The sequence below is a fragment of the Lepidothrix coronata genome, unplaced genomic scaffold (assembly GCF_001604755.1).
Source record: "Lepidothrix coronata isolate B3197 unplaced genomic scaffold, Lepidothrix_coronata-1.0 Scaffold176, whole genome shotgun sequence".
Lineage (NCBI taxonomy): Eukaryota > Metazoa > Chordata > Aves > Passeriformes > Pipridae > Lepidothrix > Lepidothrix coronata.
Genome location: NW_016690356.1, coordinates 953,037 through 973,782, shown reverse-complemented (window position 1 = coordinate 973,782; position 20,746 = coordinate 953,037). Strand labels below are relative to the sequence as shown.

The 20,746-nt window shown below is 44.9% G+C and overlaps 1 long non-coding RNA gene across 1 annotated transcript in view; it reads left to right on the top strand.

Annotated features, from left to right (window-relative positions):
* Positions 1-971: 971 nt before the first annotated feature.
* Positions 972-20,746, top strand: part of LOC108504823 — a 168,557-nt gene continuing 148,782 nt past the window's right edge. Inside the window, exons 1-5 of the long non-coding RNA XR_001877262.1 lie at positions 972-1,097; positions 1,769-1,832; positions 2,277-2,495; positions 3,015-3,237; positions 4,803-4,888. This is a non-coding gene — a long non-coding RNA (uncharacterized LOC108504823). The remainder of the gene's footprint in view (positions 1,098-1,768; positions 1,833-2,276; positions 2,496-3,014; positions 3,238-4,802; positions 4,889-20,746) is intronic.

Below are 20,746 nucleotides of genomic sequence, written 5' to 3'. Positions count from 1 at the left end.
AGTGGAAGGTGTCCCTGCCCATGGCAGGGGTTGGGAAGGGATTATCTTTCAGGTCCCTTCCAACCCAAACCATTCCAGGATTCTGTGATTCCATGATTTTTCTCTTGGTGCAAATGTCTGTGTCCCAAATGGTGTTTCCCAGGGAGATCTCACTGACAGGTTTTGTCAGACCAAGGGCTTTGTCTTTACATGGATCATTTTGAATCAGGATGCAGGCTTGGAAAATAATATCCTTTTTCTTTTCTCTTGTTTCTAGAGGAATTCCTTAGGGTGATGTCTGTGGAAAAACCAGCTCTCCAGTCTGGAGGTTCAGCTCAAGCTCTTCATTCTTTTAGTTCTGTGAGTTCCCTTTCAGTCCCCTCTTGTGAATAATGTGCATTTAAAAGGCCATGAAACGAGATGTAACCCATTGCTGGGCTGAAAACAGTGTTTTCAGACATTTCTGTCAGGTGTGGAAAACCTTCCTGTGCTGAGGGAGAAGGGGAAGAGCCTCCCAAGAGCAGCAGGGAAGGGAACTGCAGGAAAGGGCAGAGGGAGGCTCTGGACAACACTGATACAACCAGGAGTGGGAACCTTTCCCACAGCCACCCTGAGGAAAGGGGGTCTGGGAGCCAGGGGAGTCTCCCAGGGGCAGCAGGAGCAGCTCCAGCCCTGGGTGGGTGATGTTCTCCTCCCTGCTGTGCTCCCCAGGAGCTGCTGCACACTGGGGGTGGGTGGCTCCTGCCGTGGAACCCGCTCTCCTGTGCTTTTGCAGCTGGACAGTTTGTAAACAACCCCCCCATTTATTTATTTAGCTCATCGAGTTTGTCTTTTTTTTTTTTTGGTCTTTTATTTTCGAGCAGAACTGGTGCCCTCTCGTGGCCAATTCAGTGATAAAGTATTAACGTCAAAACGTCGCCTGATAAAACAAGCAACAACTTTTTAGTTCGTGTGGAGCCTCTGATCTCCGAAGTGAAAAAATGCATGGAAATTAGAGTGGGAGTGTTGTCAGGAGCAGGTCTCTGTACACTTGTTTGCCTTCCTGCTCATTGGGTGGGACCGTTTTCAAGCACTGAAAATCCACTCTGGAATATCCCTTGTGATTTATGATTGGAGAGGTGGGTCAGCCTGCAGGGGAGTTTGGTGCCCAAGGCACGTTTTTAAGCACTTATTTGTCATTTGTCACGTTTTATCTCCTGCAGAACTGGGTAGGGCAGCAAAGCAGAGTCACTGCAGTGCTGTGCCATGCCAGAGTTGTGGTGATTAAGGCTTTCTCTTGACACAATCTTTTCCTGTGATGTTGTTTCCCAGTTTTCTGCATAAACAAGCCCATGAGATATTTACATTGTGACAACTTGGTCATTTTTTCCTCTTGGAAAAGTTTTATTAGCAGCAGTTTTTAAAACGTGCCAGAAACACATCAAGGCTATAAAATCTTTTATTGTGTTTTACTGGTAAAAAGAATGTTTTTAAAAAAAAAAAAAAAAGTACTTGGTGGATTCCATCCAGAATTTCCCAGTAAAATAACCTGGGAAGTGGGTTATGCAACAGGCTCACTGTGTGGGTGTGAAGTCAGGGGAGAGTCACCACTGACTCTGGGGATGTTTTATCTGCTGTTCACTTGTCCAGAGCCTGGAGTGGATCTTCATCCATAAATATGTAGGTATTTATGGATTCTCCTGCTGTGGAATACTGTGTGACTGTATCACAAAAGCTTTGGCACACACCCCACTACCTGAAACAAATTGCTATTTATTTTCCCACTTAATGTTCTATTTCTGTGTTGCAGAACCTCTTATCTCCAGATGTACACCAGGCCTGGGTCACCCCTAACAGAAGATACCCTAAAACTGGTATTTATTGCTTTTTTCCTTTCAGCCCTTCCAAAGTAGAGGCTGTCTTTCCTAATTCCCTGGCAGCTGTTCAGACAACCAGACCAAATCATCCTCACACAATTATGACCTATCTCCCCAGCTTCCTGATTCTTCATTCTTCCAAACTACACTCCCTTCCCAACCTTGAATAGGCCTTTTCTGTCTCAGAGAGAAACATCCTTTCTTATTATACAGCAACCAGAAAACCACGTAATTTTTCCAGTGTGTGGTCTAATGCAACTACACTGAGATATTGGAGGGCTTTCAAAATCAAAACAAAACCCACTTACAATTGTTCTTGGAACAAGAACACTTGTGTAACTGTGCTTGGATTTTTCTGTGTTACAAAATGACTTTCCTTGCGTTTCCTTAGCTGGTTTTGGAAAGTTTTTTGTCTAAAGCTCGACTGGTCTTGCTTTTCAGAGGAAAACAGGAAATTTTGGGAGTAAGTGAAATGAGGATGCCTTGGTGCCCACCTCTGCTGGCCTCCCACTGTGGGAACACCAGTCTTGTATCCTGGGAATTCTGTGGGCAGCTTCTGAAGCCAGTCTCCATGGGAAGAAAACCTCCAGAGTGTGGAAGATCTTGTGTTTGAATCCTGAGCTCGTGATCCCTGAGATCCCTGAGATGAGCTGGAGATGGGTAACTCTAAAACTTACCCCATATTTCCTTAGCAGCTCCTACACTCTTGTGCTCTCCTGTTTTGTGCCCATGGAGCTCACTGAGGAGCTGTTATCACTGCTTTTACTGGGGGAACTTTTGGAAAAATTAAACTGTTTGAGAATCTGCCACCTCTTGTTTTGCAAAGAAATATCATAAAGATTGGCAAAGACAGGGTAAATCTGAGATCTATTCTAGTTGTCCTAAAAGCTCCCATTTTAAAGGTGTCATTTCCAAACAAGCTCCTAAATTTTTTATTCTTAATAAAGGTTCTTGCTGTATGCAGAGAGGAGCAGAAACTTCCCCCTTTTGGGGAACTCCCAAATGGTCAAAACTCCTGAGACTTTATGTTGCCTCTTGGAATTTGAATGCCCAGGCTCAGTTTTTGCTTGAAAATCCCAATAATAAATGACAGATGTTACAAACCCCTGGGTGCTGTGAGGAAGGTCACAAGAGTTTGCTTCTAAGAATCAATTTGAATTTCTCTTTTCCTGCTGACAGCTCCATGCTAAGGGTGGGCCTGCATTTGATGGGAGCCCTGCAAGCTGCTGCAGGCTACCCCTGATTGGAATTCCCTTGGATTGGCCTAATTGCAGGCTCTGCCATCATCTGTTTGCAATCACAAAGAGGAAGCTTCTGAAGCTTGGGAATGAGAGAAAATGAAGTGTCCTGACACAACTTCAAAACATCCAGAATGCTCTTGGAGGTTTTCCCACCGCTGTTTGTGAGTAGGAACAAAAAGGCACAGTTCTATTTCCTTTCCATGTCCATCTTTACCCTGCACCCATAACATAAATACAGGCAGCAAGGAAGAATAGTGGTAATTAATGAAGGTCCCCGAGCTGATAATGAGTAAGAGTTCCTGAGTTGTTTTGGAAGGGGTTGAATTAGTTCATTATTGAATTAGGTCATTACTGAAATCATACAATTGTTCTTTCTATGGACAGTCAGCTTAGATTATGAAACATTCCAATTCAGTGCTTCAAATTCAGTTTAAAACACACCCTTGAGCATTTTATCTGTGGTGCTGCCCTGGAAGGCAGGACACCACTCCTGTCTCATGCACCAAACAGGCACAAATTGTCTGGGAGTGGCAGATAAAGGATGTTAATGACTAAAGACACTGAGAATGGTTTTGCTTCTGTCCAGGGTTAGGGGTTTAGACTGGAGAGGAAAGCTGGGAGCCTTGCAGAGCTTGGAGCTGAGCTCCAGGGAGAGGCAGCAGTGCACTGCTCTGGCAGCCTGGCAATGCCAACCTGACCTGGCCTGGCTTCCTCAGCCCCTCATCTGGGAGAGGGTTTGGAAAATGCCAGTGACAAGGGCTGCCCAGGGCACCAGTGAGCTGGAAACCTGGGATTTAGGGATAAACTCCTAATGCTGGTTCAGTGGCCTGGCCAGGACAGGGGGAAAAGAGCAGCAAAGGAGTGCAGAAGGTTCTGTGCAGCCCCAGGACAGCTCTCCTTGGGCTGGAGTAGCAGGACTTCCCTCACACAGCCTCAGAACTGCCAGGCTCCTTGTTTCCTAGGGAAAAGTTAAAATTTCCCAGGGAAAGTGTGAGGGTGAACTGGGATAGTCCCAATTCCTGTGCAGCCCTTACAGTGACAGTTGTCTGGGGCCATGGCCTGGACCTTCTTGTAGCTTTTTTATTAAAACAAGCAAAACAAGCAGAGAAAAAAAGCAATGGCTTTTACTTTTGCTTGTTCAGGGATGAATCTCAGAGGCAAGGCCTTGCTAGTGCTCAAATTCTGCTCCAGTCAAACATCAAGTGATGCCACTGGAGATTTAATGTGTTCTTGAAGTGAAATATCTGCCCCAGTGCTTTATCTCAGCCTCTTTATTGCTCTGGGGGCTGATCTGCAGCTGAATCTGTTGAAAGTGTGGCTAATTACAGCAGGGCTTAGATGAATTCTGAGAGCCTTTGTCACTGGGAAGGGTTAAAAACAGTCTGAACACAATAATAATGGTAGTATTTCTAAAACTGCTTCTAAGTGATACTTAAAATCATGACTGTGAACTTTGTTTTTACTACATCACATCAAAAAAGAGTCTTAGTTCCAGTCACTGCTGAAATACTTGAATTTGAGATGCTCCAAGTTGATTGAACACATTTTTAAAAAGCAGAGCTCTTCTTTACAATGAATCTTCCAGTTATGCCAAAACTACAAATTTCAAAATATATTTGTAATAATAATAGTAATAATAACAATAATAATGATAATAATGCTCCAGACATGCCAGATTTCCAGGCCTGTGGATATAAACTGGGAGCACTGTGCATTTTTCTTTCAGCTGTCAGATCTCCTCTGAAAACGGTCTCACTGAAGGGAGGTTCAGATCAGCAACACGGACCAGAAGAATGTCCAGAGATCAGAACAGTGAGTAAATGTTTGAAAAGACCCTTCTAACATAAGAATTTCTCTGGGACTGTTGTAAAACAAGCAAAAGGACAGGGAATTATGGATTGATTTCCCTGCCAGGATGTGCAGGTGGGACTCCAGGCTCACATAAACTTGGGAATTATATTTCTCAGCCATTCCATTCTGGTGGCAGAACTTACAGCAGCGTTTTTTCTGCAGAGATGGTGTCTCAAAAGCAGAGTTAATAATTTGTAGCCCAGACCAAAATCCAAAAGGGTGGATGGAAATTGTCTTGTTTGTGAGAAGAATGATTCTCTAGTGCCTGAACTAAAGCCTGTTTGTTAAAAGTTTGCTGATGCTTGATTCACTGCTGGAAAAAAACATTGGGTCCTACAAATTTAAAGATGTTTCAGATATGATTTTTAATATAAAAATTAAAATTATTATACATATTATTTTATGTTATATACACTATTTATTATTATATATTATATATGATAAATTCTTATATATTATACATTATTATAATATATATAAATATATAATATAAATATATAATAACAATATATAACACATAAATAATAAATAGATAATAATTTGTAATATATAATACATACTTTATATAATAATATATAAATATATCGATTTTACAATAAATATATAATATATAATGGAATATAATATTTATTATAGACAATATTTATTCTATATTTTATTATATATTTATTATATATATTTATTTTTATATATTATTATAAATAAAATATATAATATCTAAAATATATTAAAATATAATATATATAATATATCTTTATATATATAATTAGATATGATTACTTTTTTGGTAATACACCCAAAACCTTTGGGATTAGGTGTATTCCATAACCACATACATGTACACTGCTAAGTAAGGACATGCAAACAAAGTTAGGGGTCATTTTTTTTCCTTTTAAAATGCAAATTTCAGTGGGAATCTTCCAAAATCAAGGAGCAATTTCATTCCAGTCTTCCTCTGCTGCCTTGCTTTGCTCCAGATTAGGCCTTGCTGGGTGTTTGCCCAGTGGCCACAGAAGGAGGTGCTTTAAAGCACAGCAAACCAGGTTTGCAAATGCTGTGGGCAGCCCTGAGTGGGGACAGATGGTTCCTCCAACCCAGGACTCAGGGCAGGGGAAGTTTTGGAACTTTCCCTCCGAAAAACCAGGGTTTTGTTACCACTGGTTTTAAAACCCAGGAATATATTACACCCTGTGTTACATTCAGATGATCTCATGCTAATCCAAACAGTCTTGTGGGACCTCTGATTCTGATTAAGCATTTGGGCTCGGGGGGCTGTGCTGCCATCCCACCTCCCTGGCAGGGGTTTTGTCAGGAGACATTTGTTATGGTTGTGAAGCAAATATTTCTGTGATAAGTGTTATATTAAAACCCACAAGGATATGAATAATCCTGTTTTCGGTGAAGAGTTTAAATGACATGCTATAAATAAAACCGAGGCCACACATCGACTGCAAAAGGTGGGGAAAAAAAGAGAAATACTGAATAGCTCTGTTCATCCTGCCCCCTAAATGGGGTGAGGCCACGGGGAAAAATGTCTTTGAATTGTGTCACACAGGAGAGGTGAATTAGGAGAAAAATGTCTTTGAATTGTGTCACACAGGAGAGGTGAATTAGGAGAAAAATGTCTTTGAATTGTGTCACACAGGAGAGGTGAATTAGGACTGCACATGGCAGCTTTAATTCTGGTGTTCTAGCTCTTGCACACTTGATTTTTCGAGCTGGGTTTTTAACATGGCTGGATGGAGAGGTTCTTATTAATTTTGTTTGCCATCATGCAGCAAAATCCCACTTGAAGGTAGCTGAAAAATTCCTGATACCTGTTGTATTCCATTTCCCAGTCTGGGATGTCATGGTAATAATGCTGATCTTCACTTGGAAGTGCTGAAAGGGCTAAAGATTAAAAATAACCTTTAGCATGGGAGTATTTTAGCCCTGAAGTATCACTGGTGATTCTCTAAGGTCATTCATTCCTTTAACCCCACCTGAAGGAATTCCAGCACTGTAATCCCTACTTTACAAATGGGAAGTAGATGCACTGGGCAGGATAAAACTTGTTTTGTGCTTTCTTAGTGTAGCAGAGGTGGGACAGGAACAGAGGAATACATTGATGCTCTTGAACTGGGATGTTTTACCTTTCCTCTCCAGGATTGCTCTTTTTTTGGGAGAAAGTAGTTTTCCCCAACCTTCCCCCTTCTCCTTACTAATGTCTTTCCACGTAGAAATAATATTTGGGATCTGAGATTGTGCCTTCTGAAGTGGTTTCCATCTTGCTGTCCTCCTAAGAGAACTTTAACCTTTATTGAATGATCATGTTCAGCTACATATAATCACAAAGCCATAAAAAAACAAGCCCCCTTGTATTTCTATCCACTGCAGCAAAATGTACCTTTAAGGAGAAAACATTGCTCCAGTGTGACTGTCTGAATTTATTGGCCATTAGAAGCCTTACAGTGTGTGGCTCACATTTTAGAACTCCTGATTTCAAGCTTAATGTGGTCAGGAAATATAAAAATACATTTATTTATGTCATCTACTAAAAATCCCAACCTATGTTACTGCAAGTCTAACCCACTGTGTGTTTATGTTGGAGATGAATGATGGGGTTGTAGCTGCCTGTGTTTCAGGCCAGGCTGAATGGAATGATTCTGCAGCACAACTATGTGTGTATTTTTTTTTTTTTAAAAAACCTTCTTTTTATTTACTGCATGTGGCAGCAATTTCCTTCCTCCCAGAAGCCACTGCCCAGCTCTCAGGGGCAGCTGCCTGACTCCCATCAGAGTCAGAATTTACTGAATTGTTCAAGGTTGTCAAAATCCAGACGTTTCATTCCTGCTGATACCTGTGTTGTTGAATTTGATGTGCTTTTCCAAGTCTTTGGAGCCTGCTTTGGCTGATGTTTGCACCAGGTTTCCTCGTTATTAATCTTCAGGAAGATATATTTGAATACAATCTCAGATGTTTGATAACTAGATGTTCCCACAGGATGGGAGATCCCATTCCATCCCTCCTGTCGTGGCTGGCTGGGAAGGAGCTGCCAGAAGAGCTGCCCACTGTTACTGGTCCCTCTTAACAGGGATAGAAGGTGCTGTTCATCATCACAGGTAATTAAAAGTGGTGATGAACTGTGAGGTTCAGCTCTAAACTGAAAGCTGAGGAGAAAAATGATCTGGCAGATATAAATGAAGCGGGTGAAAGACAGTGGGAGAGGACTCTGGGGAGCTCTGGGAAGCCTCTTGGAATTAAAATTAAGGGTTTGAGTGTTTTCTCACCAGAGGAAATATTTAATATCAGGTCAAACGTTATAGCAAGGAAAAGTAACGTTGTATAAAACATGAAAACAAGTGACTCACGATCTTCTGCAGGAGCCTAAAACTTTCCAGAGGAGAGAGATCCATCCCTGGAGCAACTTGCAGCCTTCTGAAAATCAGCTTGTCTGGCTGGGTTGTGTTTCCCAGGTTCTCCAGCTGATTCTCTGAACCCAGGGATGGGACAGCCCCCACCAGTGTTTCTGCCCCAGGCCCAGGGAACTCCTGCCTCGCTTCCCCAGCCGAGGGTCCCTGATAAACCCTTCCAGGAGGACATTCCTCTGCTGGTCTCAAGTGACAAATGTGAGTAAACACTGTCAGAGGGGCTGCAGCAGCTGCCTTTTGGTACCTCCTTTCATTTGGGCTTTGGTTTTGGGGTACTTGGACTGTCCCTGGGATGAAGTGACACACGGGGATCTCAGCTGACCTTTCATGTGCCATAACAAACAGGTCTGGCTCCCCTGAGCTGGGACTGCACTGGGCTTTTGATGCAATCCCTGCATCAGCTCTGCCCTCCTGGCATCAGCACAGTTAACCTTTTTGCTCAGCACATTTCCCCTCCTGTGGAGGTGGACAATGAATACAAATATGATGCAAATGATTTCCTTTTCAATGTGAAGGCTCCCTGATTGAAAACACACTGTCCAGGAACCTGGGTCTGTCCTGTTCCCACTGAATGGAATGTCCTTGTTGCCTCTGACTTTAGGGGTTTCAGGATCAAACTCAAAGTTTCAAATGGGTTGAAAAATAACATGTTTTTTTCCTCTGGAACTGAGGGTGAGTTACCAGTTCAGTAAGGAAGGTGTAAAGAATACAGAGCAGAAAAAACTGGGGGAAAAATTAAGAGAAGTTAAAAAACCAGCATTAAAGATCGTGCTTGAGAGTCCAGAAGTTTATCAGAAAATCAGAAGCTGAGGTTGGTGGAAGGGATCTTGGAATTTCTTTGGACAGAAGCAGGGGAAGAGCTGAGGAAAAACTAAATTATTGTGCCTGGGACAATGCTGGAACTTCCATATCTTGAGTTTGGTGTACTCTAAACTGTGGTCTAGATCCCTCAGCCACTTTCCCAGCTACTGGGGAAGTCACACCTTGGGGTTATTCACCCAGGGAGGAAAGAATATTTTGAGTGTCTTTCTTTGGATTTCCATGTCTTACCTACATGGCTTCTCCCTTCATATATAAAGACTCTTAAAACAACATTAATGTTTGTTATAGAACTGAAAATAATGTGGGTGTACAGGGTTGGGTAGTTCCTTCATGAGGCTATTTTTAAATTCATATTAGCACTGGTTTAGTTTACAAAATCATGCATATATATATCAGTATCAGGGCTCTGCTCACACTGCAGTTTTGGTATGTGTTGTAGTTAATTTTTATTGAAAGAAATATACTCTAAAATTATGGGAGGGCCTTGCTTATTCTAAAAAATATTTCCTAATTAAGACCTTCTCGTGAGTGCCATCACCCAGCAAACAATCCTAATGCTCTGGTGGGACCCTAAATGTGTGCAGAGCTCCCAGCCCTTGCAGTCCTGGTGGTGGAGTTGGGGTGTAGGTGATTTTAAAGGAGCTGCTTTGTTTGCTGTAGGAATTCATCCATCTCTGGGGTAGAACTCGCAGTTGTTTTAACAGAATGTCTCAGGATTAGCAGCCAAGTCTTGTATATTCTCAGCTCCTCGTGCCAGGCATTAAATGCATATTGTGAAAAAAGAAAAAGAAAGGGAAAAAAACTCCCCAAAGCTGTTTGGAGAGGCCTTTTTATGGGTGTGCTTGAAAGAAACCCAGCCAGCAGGAATGCCCACCCCAAGCAATTCCATGTAGGAAGGTAGGGGCTGGAATACAAGGCTTTAACCCCAACAGCAGTGGAGAGCCTGTTGTTCTGCTGGAGTCTCTGGAGTATCCATTTTATGAAGGTTTTTGACTTCTATAAGGATTTCTGTATAGATTTGCTATAAAGTAGCTGAGGTCTCCTGGGCTCCTCTGCCTTGTCCTGCCACAGAAATCCCATCTAACAGCACTCGGGTTGGGAAAGGAGCCATGAGGGGGGGGGGAAAAGAACAGGCTCCTTTTGTAGCTAATAACTTCCTTTAATTGGTAATTAAGCTGCCTGCTACTTATAAATGTCAATAAAGGTCAAAATATTTAGAAGCAGAATCATTTTAGTGGCTTCCCATTTCTCCCTGCACGAGCTGCCGGCTCGGACCACACACAGGCACGGCCGAGGACGGTTTGGATTTCAGAGCCCTCGTCTTCCCACCCCAATTCTGCTCGGAAGCAGCCCAGGAGGGACAGAGCAGCTTTAGTGAATGGGAGGGAGGATGTGAGCTGGGTCTGCTGGGGGAGCATTCCTCACATTTTGGAGCTGCACTGCAGGCACCGGGGCCGCAGCGGGCGAGGGCTCAGCAGATGCTGCACTCCTCGACTCCTGCATCCAGGGAAAGGGGTTGCATCTGATCCATGTGCAAAATGACTCAAGGAAAAGCTGCCTGGTAACAGATTAAATACCAATTGCAGCTTGGAAATGAGTATTAGTATAAATCCTGTTGTTTCTGTAGAGCAGAGGAAAACACAGAGGGTTCTCTGGGTTTTGCTTGCAGCCCCTGAGTTAACAAGCACAAACACTTATTCTCCCTGCAGGGATTTGCTGATTTTGTGAGCAGATTCTTCCCACTGAAATTAATCAGTTTATGAGGGGGCAAGTGAGGGGACATTTGGCTTTGAAGAGTGCAGAGAATCTATTCCCAGAGGAATCTTTGATCTTTTTATGGTGTTTTGTTTCCAAAGTGTGTGTGTGTGTGTGTCCTGCAGGGGCTGGGGCTGGGCATTTGGAAATGAGAGCTGTGGGGACTGGACTTCTACACTTCACTGAATATAATTAGAATATTAAAATTTTAATATATCCTCCTTTTAGTGCTTTCCCATCCTCCAGAAGCTCAGGGTCTAATTTCCCATTCCATGAGGTCTCCATCCAGGACAGGTGGGTGTGTTTCTGTGGGAGGACCCCTCAGTGGTGCTTTGTTGGCTCTGGAGGTGGAGATGGGATGACCAGGCAGCTTGTCAGGTAGAGCTGGGAATGGGAAACTGGTGATCCTCAGATCTTTCCTTCCTGCCAGGCTGAATTTGGGATGTGCCACGTGCCCCCAGCTCGAGTTTACTCTTGGTAGCATCAGAGTGGATGGGGGAGACTGCCCTGTCCTCTTGGCACGTTCATCCTTCCTGGGAAGTTCTCCTTGGAGCCCCCAGCCCCAGCCAGGCACAGCTGTCCTTGGAAGCCAGGATTCCATGCACTCCTGTGTGAAATGATCCTGCCAGCCAAGGGGAATCTCCGTGTTTTCTGGGGCAGATTTGCTCAGTGCTGCAGGGTGTGATCCCTGACATTGGGGAACTGATAAAGTGGGGCTGGTTTGACACAGAAATGGGATTATTCCATAAAAACATCAGGGAAGCACAAGGCAGTGGTGCTGATGGGAATCCTGCTGCCTTTCTTTGCTCCCTCTGTCAGTCCCAGATGTTTTCTGCACAGATTGTGAGGAAGTGGCTGTGAAGAGCAGCATTAGAGATCCAAGTGGGAGCTTTCAAAAGCCAAAAATGCTCTCCAAAGTCAGGAGATTTTGTTAAAGACCTTAAAGCTTAAAGCAGATAAGTCTGCTTTCAAAATTCATTGTTTCCCTTGTGGTTTTGAGCCATTAGACTCTTTTAGCTATTTTCTTCCAAGCTTTTATTGTGTAATTGTGATGATGAGAAACTTCTTAAAAATCCTGAGAACAGAGCACTCTGAAAAGTGTTTTCAGGATTTCAGAAGCTGCTAATTTACTAATAATACATGTAATTATCCCAGAGGAGCAATAGAATGTTTGGCCATCATACCAGAAAAGTAATATATCTTTTGATATTAAAGACACAAATGAGAATTAAATAGTATTTGAGACTTTTGAGATGAAGTTCTTGTTGCTTCATCTTCCATAAACCCACTCATCATTTGGCTGGGGGTGGTTCTGTGTACAAGTCCACCTTAACAGCCAAATAAATATACACAAATGAAGATAAACATTCAAGGAATTTCAACTTTCATTTTCATCTTAGAATTCCTCTAACCTGATTAGGGTTTGTCCTGATCCTTCTGATAAAATTCCTCCCCAGTAGCAGCCCAGTCCCTGCACCAGGAAGGATTTGTGGCTGTGCCTCCCTGTCTGCCCCAGTGCATCCCACTGTCCCACATCATCTCAGTTAATGGAATTTGCAGAGTACTGGAGGAGGAACAGAGGAATGGGAAGGGTGACTTATTTCTTGCATCATGATTTTGTGTATCTTCAGTGGGACTGAAGGAGAAAGCAAAGAGAGGGAAAGAAAAGGAATGCAGGCAGGATTAAAAACTGAAATGCATTTAAAAAAAATAGACGAAAGAAAACAACTCCCAAGTGCAATTCCAGTGCTGATTATTATGCTTAAAAATCTATATATTTTTGTGGGATATAGGTAAGAAGCAGGGAATGAGTGGGGAAGAAGGAAAGTACAAAACTCCCACGTCTCCTCTGACTGTTTCTCCTTTGTCTGGCCATTCCCAGGTGGAAATGTGCCCTGTGTGTGCCAATCCTGGGCATGTGCTGTACAACTAATCTGCACCTGGGACCTACCCACGGGCTCCTGAGTTCTCTGGGAATGTCAGTGGGCATTTGTGCAGGGAAGGTGCTGTCCCCAGGCTGGTGGGTGTTTGGAGCTCCCTGGCCCTTGGCTGGAGCATCCAGATTCCATCCAGACAAAATCCGTAGCCACAAAGGAATTATAGTCAGGTTGGAAAAGACCTTCAGGATCATCCAGTCCAGGCACTGGAGGAGGAGGCCACTGTGTCCTTGGAGACCTGTGGAAGCCACACAAAGTGCTGTCCTGTGGCCTGTGCCATGCAGAGATCCCAGTGCCTGGTGCAGTTCAGAGCTCTCTGCTCACTGGATTTCTTTACTCATTGCTTGGGAATCTTCTACCTGGACCGGGACAGTGGAGGAGGAACAAAAAAGAAGTTAGAAGGGATGAAGGTGGGAATCTCCTCCAGATTTCATCAGTGCTGCTGCCATCGTGCCTGTTACCTGTCCTTCCCTAGGGAATAGTTTAGGTGACACCCCAAAAGAGCTGGGGTGCTCCAGGCTGCCCACCTTGGAACCCCGGAGCAGTGCAGGAATTATGCTCTTCCTTTGCCTGAGCCCCTCTCCATGTACCCCTGTGAGTGTGTGGGTAGCTCAGACTGTGGCAGGAGATGTGACAACACTGTGATCCCTCTGTAGGAATTCTTTCCACTGTTTCTTTCTCTTCCAATTCACATAACCAGTAAATCAGTGCTGTCACTTCTGCAGCAGTGACAGCTACAGCCACCAACAAATGGTTCTGCACGTTTTCCTTCTGGTTTCCCAGCCTGTGATTTAGATCCTTCAGCCTCTAAACTGCTCCGCTGGGTGTCCTTTAATATTGCATTATGTTACTCAGGATGCATAGTCTATTCCATTGCTTCCATTTACTTTAGCAAGGATAAATGGCACAAACTGTACCAGAAGTTTATAAATTTTAAGTGCTTCGCAGGCAACTGTTTCCCAGAGAAATTTTCCAACTGTTTTTTACTTTGGGTCGTGGAAAAATTGCTTCCAGGAGCTTGGTTAATGAGTTTTAAAACGGGGTAAAATGCATGAATTCTTTATGACTGAGAGGTACATCAGTGTCAGGGTTTTCCATTCTGAAGGAATCATCAGTTCTGCACAGTTAGTATTTAAAAAGGGTTAAAAGAATCCAGCAAAAAAAACCCCAAACTCAGAAAACTCGAAACTCAGCTTTTCTCATTATAATGTGCTCCTAAAATCTTTCTGTTCAGCTGGAAGAGCAGGGTTGCAGCATCCTGGCCCAGATGATCCCTGTGCATGGAAAGTTGAGGCAGTTGGAGCAAACCATGCCTTGGTCAGGCTGGTGTTAGTGTGAGTCTGTGTCATCCCTGTTCCCTGGTGTTCAGAGGATCCCAGTGTGGAGCAAGTTGGAGGCTGTGTTGTGGTCTGGCAGCTCTTCCTTCACCGGGAATGATTTGGCCAGCCTGTGTATTCCTGCTCCCTCTGGCCATGGATTAGCCACACTGGAGGATGTAAATAGGTCTCCTGGCCTGCTGTGGCTGCTGCTGGAAGTGGTAAACAACAGCAGGAGGACAAAGAAAATCGGGAAGGAGTTAAGGAAGGAGAACAGGACGCTGTTCTCCCCATTTCCCACAGGCAGCGAGGTGAAGAATTCAGTGAGAGGAATGTGGGATGTTGGCATTGCTAACAGGAGTGTTAAACCTCTGGGATGGAACTCACTCTGCCCAGGATGGATGTTCACTCATATTCAATCCTGACTGGAGGGGCCACTCGTGTCTTGCCTGCTCAGAGAGCTCATGGCCCCAAAGTTAGTCCTGAGGAAGTTGGGTCTGCCCAAGCTCACACGGTGCTTGTTGGAGGGGAGTTTAAACTGCCAGAGGGCAGGGTTAGATGGGATATTGGGAGAAATTCTTCCCTGTGAGAGTGGTGATGGGATGGGATGGAATTCCCAGAGGAGCTGTGGCTTCCCCATCCCTGGAAATGTCCAGGCCAAGTTGGAGCAATGTCTAGTGGAAGGTGTCCCTGCCCATGCGGTTGAAGGAGATTAAACCATTCCATGATTGTGTGAATCCACGCTCTCGGGTGGCTCCGAGGAGGGAGGGGAGGGAGCGCTGCGAGGAGCCGGGAGCGGCCGCACGATGGCAGCGTGGGATCGGCACTGGGGACCATCCCGGGGGGCACCGGCAAACCGGGACCCGCCCGGGGCTGCCAGGGGGAGCCGGGACCCTCCCGGGGGGAGCCGGGGCACTCCCGGGGCCGGGGGACGGAGCGGCTGCGGCCGCAGCACGACACAAAACGCCCCTGTGCGAGACGCTCTTTACCCTCGTGTCGTGTCCCCCAGCGAGCAGCGAGCAGCGAGCAGGTCAGGGTTATTTTAAATTAGACTCTGACATTTCGCTTTCCTGTGTTTTGTGGTTTCCCTTCCCCCGCGGCCCAACCTTTGCGGGGGTGGGGGTGGAAGAGGTGGAAGCCTAAGGTTAGGTCCTTCCAAATAGGACCGAACGAGAATATCCCGGTTTGCGGAGGCTCCCGGACCGCGGGACATCCACGGACCCGTGCGGGCTGGCGGGATCCAGCCGGGCTGGAAAGCAAACACACAATAAGAGCTGTGCCTGTGAACGCACGTGGGTGATGGGCAGCGAGGAAGATCTTTGAATGTCTCCCGCAAAAATAGCACATCACTAATATCAGATCCATCTGGAAGAGCCGCACAAAAACACCCATCCAGGCTTCCCTCTATTCCTTGCAAACCGGGCTCACAGTCTATCCATGGGCCCTATTGTGCATTGTAGGGGATGGGCTCTCTCAAATGCCAGCGTCTTATGGCTTTCATTTGTTCCCAGACCTCCCACCAAGTGGCTGCTGATTGAAAACCTTTTTACTCTCCTGCCAGGTTTAGCAAAAAGGGCTTGGTGTACTCGGGCCCTTTGATCTGTCTGGGATGAACATTTTCATTGAAAGAGGTGGATGAGTCATTCTATATTTGACACGGAGCTATCTTGGAATACCTTTGGATTTGCCTTTTCAAGCTCTTTTATATTTTTTTTTTTTTGCTATAAATATTTTGCTCAGCGAGAAGCACGAAGCTCTTTTCTGGAAATGAAAGAGCCCTATTCCAAATAGGAAAAACACACTTAGCTAAGGTTTGTGCAGTGCATATTTAGTGGTAGAAGGTGCTGGGTTGGCCCTGCCTTGCTTTTCAATACAATATCCTGCAGTGTGAAATGAATGGCTGTATTTAGAGGTATCTGGAAGTGATGACTGATGTTTGGAGAAGTTACAAGGCTTTTCCTTTTCCACATGAACTCTCCAACCTGGCATTTCCACAGCAGTGAAATACTTCTGGGGCTGAGATCATCTGATTATTATTTCCTGTGTCATGTGCTGAATTTATTATTTTGTCGAATATTACAAATATATTCTTAAGTTGCCTGAGTTTTGGATTCCTCGGCAAAGTTCACGGGCACAACAGGGACATTGGACTGGCAAAAATATTTCTTTCTCCTTGGGGATTATTTAGTTGTTGATTAGTGAATGAAAGTCCCAAATGAAGGAGGGAAAAGAAGGATAAAATTCCCTAAAAATGCTACTCAGATATTCTCCCAGCATATTATACAATCAGCTCCAGAAAAATTAAAATTTATAATTTTTGTGCTAAAAACTGGTAAAAAGCCAGAAATTCAGACTTATTTGCTTCAGTGTCCAAGTATTTTTCTCGTCTCTTCTTTGGAAAAAGTGAACACATTTGTGCTAATCCAGGATTATTTCTGGTCACAGCAGAATCTGGGAATTGCAAAGAGCAATAATGGATTCATTCCTCAAATATTTTCATGGAGACTTTTTAATACTATTTTATACCTTTAGAAACCAAAACAGAACAGCCTAAAATCTTAAATTGCCCAGAGAAGTTGTGGTTGCTCCATCTCTGGAAGTGTCCAAGGCCAGGTTGGATGGGGCTTGGAGCAACCTGGGCTAGTGGGAGGTGTCCCTGCCCTTGGCAGGGGGTGGGACTGGATGGTTTTTAAGGTTCCTTTGAACCCAAACCACTTTGAGATTCTATGAAAATCTAGTTAAAACTCTTCAAATAAGCACCTGTTGACATTCAGAGGTGTGTACACTCCTTGCAACACCAGTAAGTATTAAAGAAGGATATGAGAAATAGTGAGAGCCATCTCCCATCTCGATATTTCAGTTTAAAACTGGGTGTAATTCTCTAAAAACTGACTGAAATGCCACGTAGGTCTCTTGAACTCTTGAGCTGCCTGGTGTGTTGCTCAAAGCAAGGCCTTCCAGGGCTTACAAATGGGGCGGGAGAAGAACTAACATCTCAAAACAAATAAATATTGGCATCTGAGTTCTTGGGATTTGTCTGTTTGTACCACCAGCCATATTCCTTCCTCCCTTGTTTTTGGAATATTGCACGGTATGTGGGGCTTCATTAAGGGATATTTTGTCCTTTGGCTTTTCCTACACATGATTACACAGTAGCCATCCGTTCCCAACATCTGTGTTTATTAAAACCTTTCCAATAAATCTGTGCAGGGAGGAACTGTCCACGTCCCCTCCGAGTTCTGTTTTTCTTTGTGATGAATTGGTTAAAGATTGTCCAGCTGAGATGTTTGTTTTTAGCTGGATCTTCAACATTACTCCTTATTCCCTCAGAAATTCATTGGGAATGGAGATTGGATGGGGGCAGGCAGTGCCTCCAAGCCTGTCTAGGACACCAAGTGCACCCTTTTGATGGGACCCTATGAAAGGGGAAGAGTTGCTGCAGCCCAGGTTTGTGTTCCACACCTCAGCTCTGCATCCTGGAGGTGGCAAAGCCAGCCTGGATGGGGCTTGGAGCAACCTGGTCTAGTGGAAGGTGTCAGGGTGACCCAACCAGGGCCACTTCCTCATGAGAATATCCAAGGAACAACTTTGGGAATAAGCTCTTTAGCCCGTGCATCACACTTCTCTCTGGCCATGGGTGAGTGGTGGTGGCTGGTGCAGGTTCCACACCCCACACCAGCTCAGAAATGTCCTGGCTCTGCTGGGCATTGTCAGAGATTTTCCTGATGTTGTGTTGTCTGTGAGACAGGGCCATTCCCAAGCAGATTTTTGGCCCTGTGATTGCAGTCACATGAGTTTGAGTGGCTCCAGTCGTGGTCGTGGAACCAAAGCCACCAAATAGCTCAGAGTTTGGGAGGGACCTTCCGAGGAGACAAGCAGCACAAAGCACAGAGAGCAGCCACGTGCAGCTGCACCTCCTTGGCTGGACAACATCACTGGACTCTGACTCTGAGCATGGTTTGGAGCACGGGGGTTTGAGTTCTACCCATGAGGGAGCAGGCTGGGAGTCACATTCTCCCAGGTGATGCTGGGAGTCAAATCCAGGTGATGCTGGGAGTCAAATCCAGGTGATGCTGGGAGTCAAATCTTCCCAGGTGATGCTGGGAGTCAAATCCAGGTGATGCTGGGAGTCAAATCCAGGTAATGCTGGGAGTCACATCCTCCCAGGTGATGCTGGGAGTCACATCCTCCCAGGTGATGCCAATCTGGGCAGAACCGTTGGTGTTCAATAGGTACCACCTGAAACCTTTAAAGAACTGACGAGGTGTTATCAGGAGACAGAAGCATCTTGGGAGCTCCTGTGTGGGTGACAAGTTTGGGGTAGCTCACCCTGTTCTGGATGCCTGTGAGGTCCAGGATTTCTGAAGACAAGCTGGATAACTGTGTGGATTTTGAAAGGCTTCCCAAGATCAGCTTTTCTTCAGTAAGGTAACAAACACCCCTTGAACTCTTGGGGTGCTTCTGCTGTCTGGTCTGTGGCACATTTAATACAGGCTAAATTCTTCACCTGATAGATCTCACCTGCCATCAGAACTATGTGTCTTCTGTGCAAGGCTTGCAGAAACAGGGGCTGGTGCCCTCCAAACTTCCAGATCCAGGGCTTCCCTACTGTTTTTCTTTGAAAAGCTTCTGTTAACGTTGGCAACAGGGCCAGCACTAATTTGTTTTAGGATTGGGGGTGTTGAACAGGTGTGAAGATGTGGGGCTTCTGAGGTGGTTTTTCTGTTTCTCTCTGTGTCTGTGCTGAGAGCCTTGGTCACACTCAAGGATCTGATGTGGTGCTGAGGGACTGGGACTGGGTTTGGAGTCAATAGTTCCTCAACTTGAAAAGTTACACCAGGATTTATGAATCAGGGACTGGTCACCATCAGATTAAGCTCAGTCAGATAATGTTGGATCATAAGACACAGTTCTTTGGGGCTGAAAACACCGCCAGTTTTTCCAACTCATGTTCACCATGGAAGGAAAAAGACAAAATCTAACCTACAACCCTAAACATGCTCCTGTGTGTTGTCCACACCTCCAAACGTGACCCCACAGCTCTGCCCCTCTGTAGCCTTAAAAGATAATTAAGAAAGTATTATTAATTTTTACTTTCTGGTTCTTGGGCAAAGGATTTGTTCTCTCTGGCAGTCACTTCCCCATCAATAAAACTGCAGTACTTTGTTTCTAATCCCAAGGAGAGCCAGTTCTCATGAGGAAATGTCTTGCTTTTCTCTATGATGCGAAAATGACTTCTGAGGGCAGTATATCATCATCTCAAATTCCTAAAGCTCCTGTTTTCCTGAAATAAATAGTCCTAAGTTGAAAGTTTCCTGGGTATTGACAAACAAACATTTTGCTCGTATTTTCTCCTCCAAAGTCTCGGGAATTCAGTGGGAAAAAGGCTCAGGCCTTGCTTTGTGGGTGTAGGTCAGAGATGTTGTTATCTCTCAGCTCTCTTTAGGCTCCTTTGAGGGATTTTTATAATGTTGTTTTTCCTTCTCATTCGTGTTTTACATACAAGTCCTGGTATTTTGGTTTAGCCCACAAACAACATGAAGCCTTAATTTTTCCTGCCTCCTGCCAACCAGGCTCTTCCCCAGCACCAATTATCCGGAAGGGAACTGCGTATGTAAAACCACACCAAAAAGTTTGAAGCCCATGTAAAAGTATTTTAATTTCTGATATATGAGAGAGTGTCTTCTTTAGTGTGTGCTGTCTTTGGGTCACCTTGTTTTTCCCTGTGGCTGGTGACTAAGTTGGGGCAGAGGTGCTGTCCATTAAACCATCTTCTTCCTCATGGTGCTTCTCTGGCAAACAGAGATTTAGTGATTGTTGCTGAGGAGGAAAGAGCTTTCTAGAGCTTCTGTAGAACTTACTCCTGCTGTGGAAACCCAACTAGAACTGAGGTTATGAAAAACTGTTTGTGTGCAGCTCTCCCTTGCAATGCCCAGTGTGCTGGTGTTTGGTTTCTAGGAGAAATTTTTTTGCCAAGAACAGCCTTTGTTTAGAGAGATAAAAGTGTTGGTCTGACGTGCCTGGGCAGAGTTAGCAGTGCTGGCCGATGGGACACTCCTGCTTTCCCAGCAGCAGGGGCGGCTGGGGAAGGCATTCCTGGATTGTCCCTCTTTACAGCCCAACATTTTCACCTGAGCTGCCACTGATTTCAGGTTACCACTACACAGGGTTGTGAAATGGGGTGGGTACAACCCACCTCCACCAGGGGCTGGGGCTGCCTCAGGTGATGAGATGGGCCAGGATGAGTTAACACTTTACAGCACAAACCTTGCCTTGCCTGCCAAAGCTGCCTCTGGCAGTGCAAAAATCGGGGCCTGCACAATAAATGGCACTTGGATCTCTGGGTTATGCACCCAGGCCACGAGACCAAGTTTATTCCTCATTGTTTGTCTCTCCCTCAGCTGCAGGGAGCAGGGAAAATACAGGCAGGAAGGAGTTCAGTCCACACGTGCTCCGATATTTGCATTTTCTCCCCCAAAGCATTTGCTACTGGGAGTCACTGGGGACAGGAGGCTGCTCTGTGTGGACTCCTGAGCTGATGCAGGTTGATTGTTTGCCTGGGTTTAAATACTTCAGGGC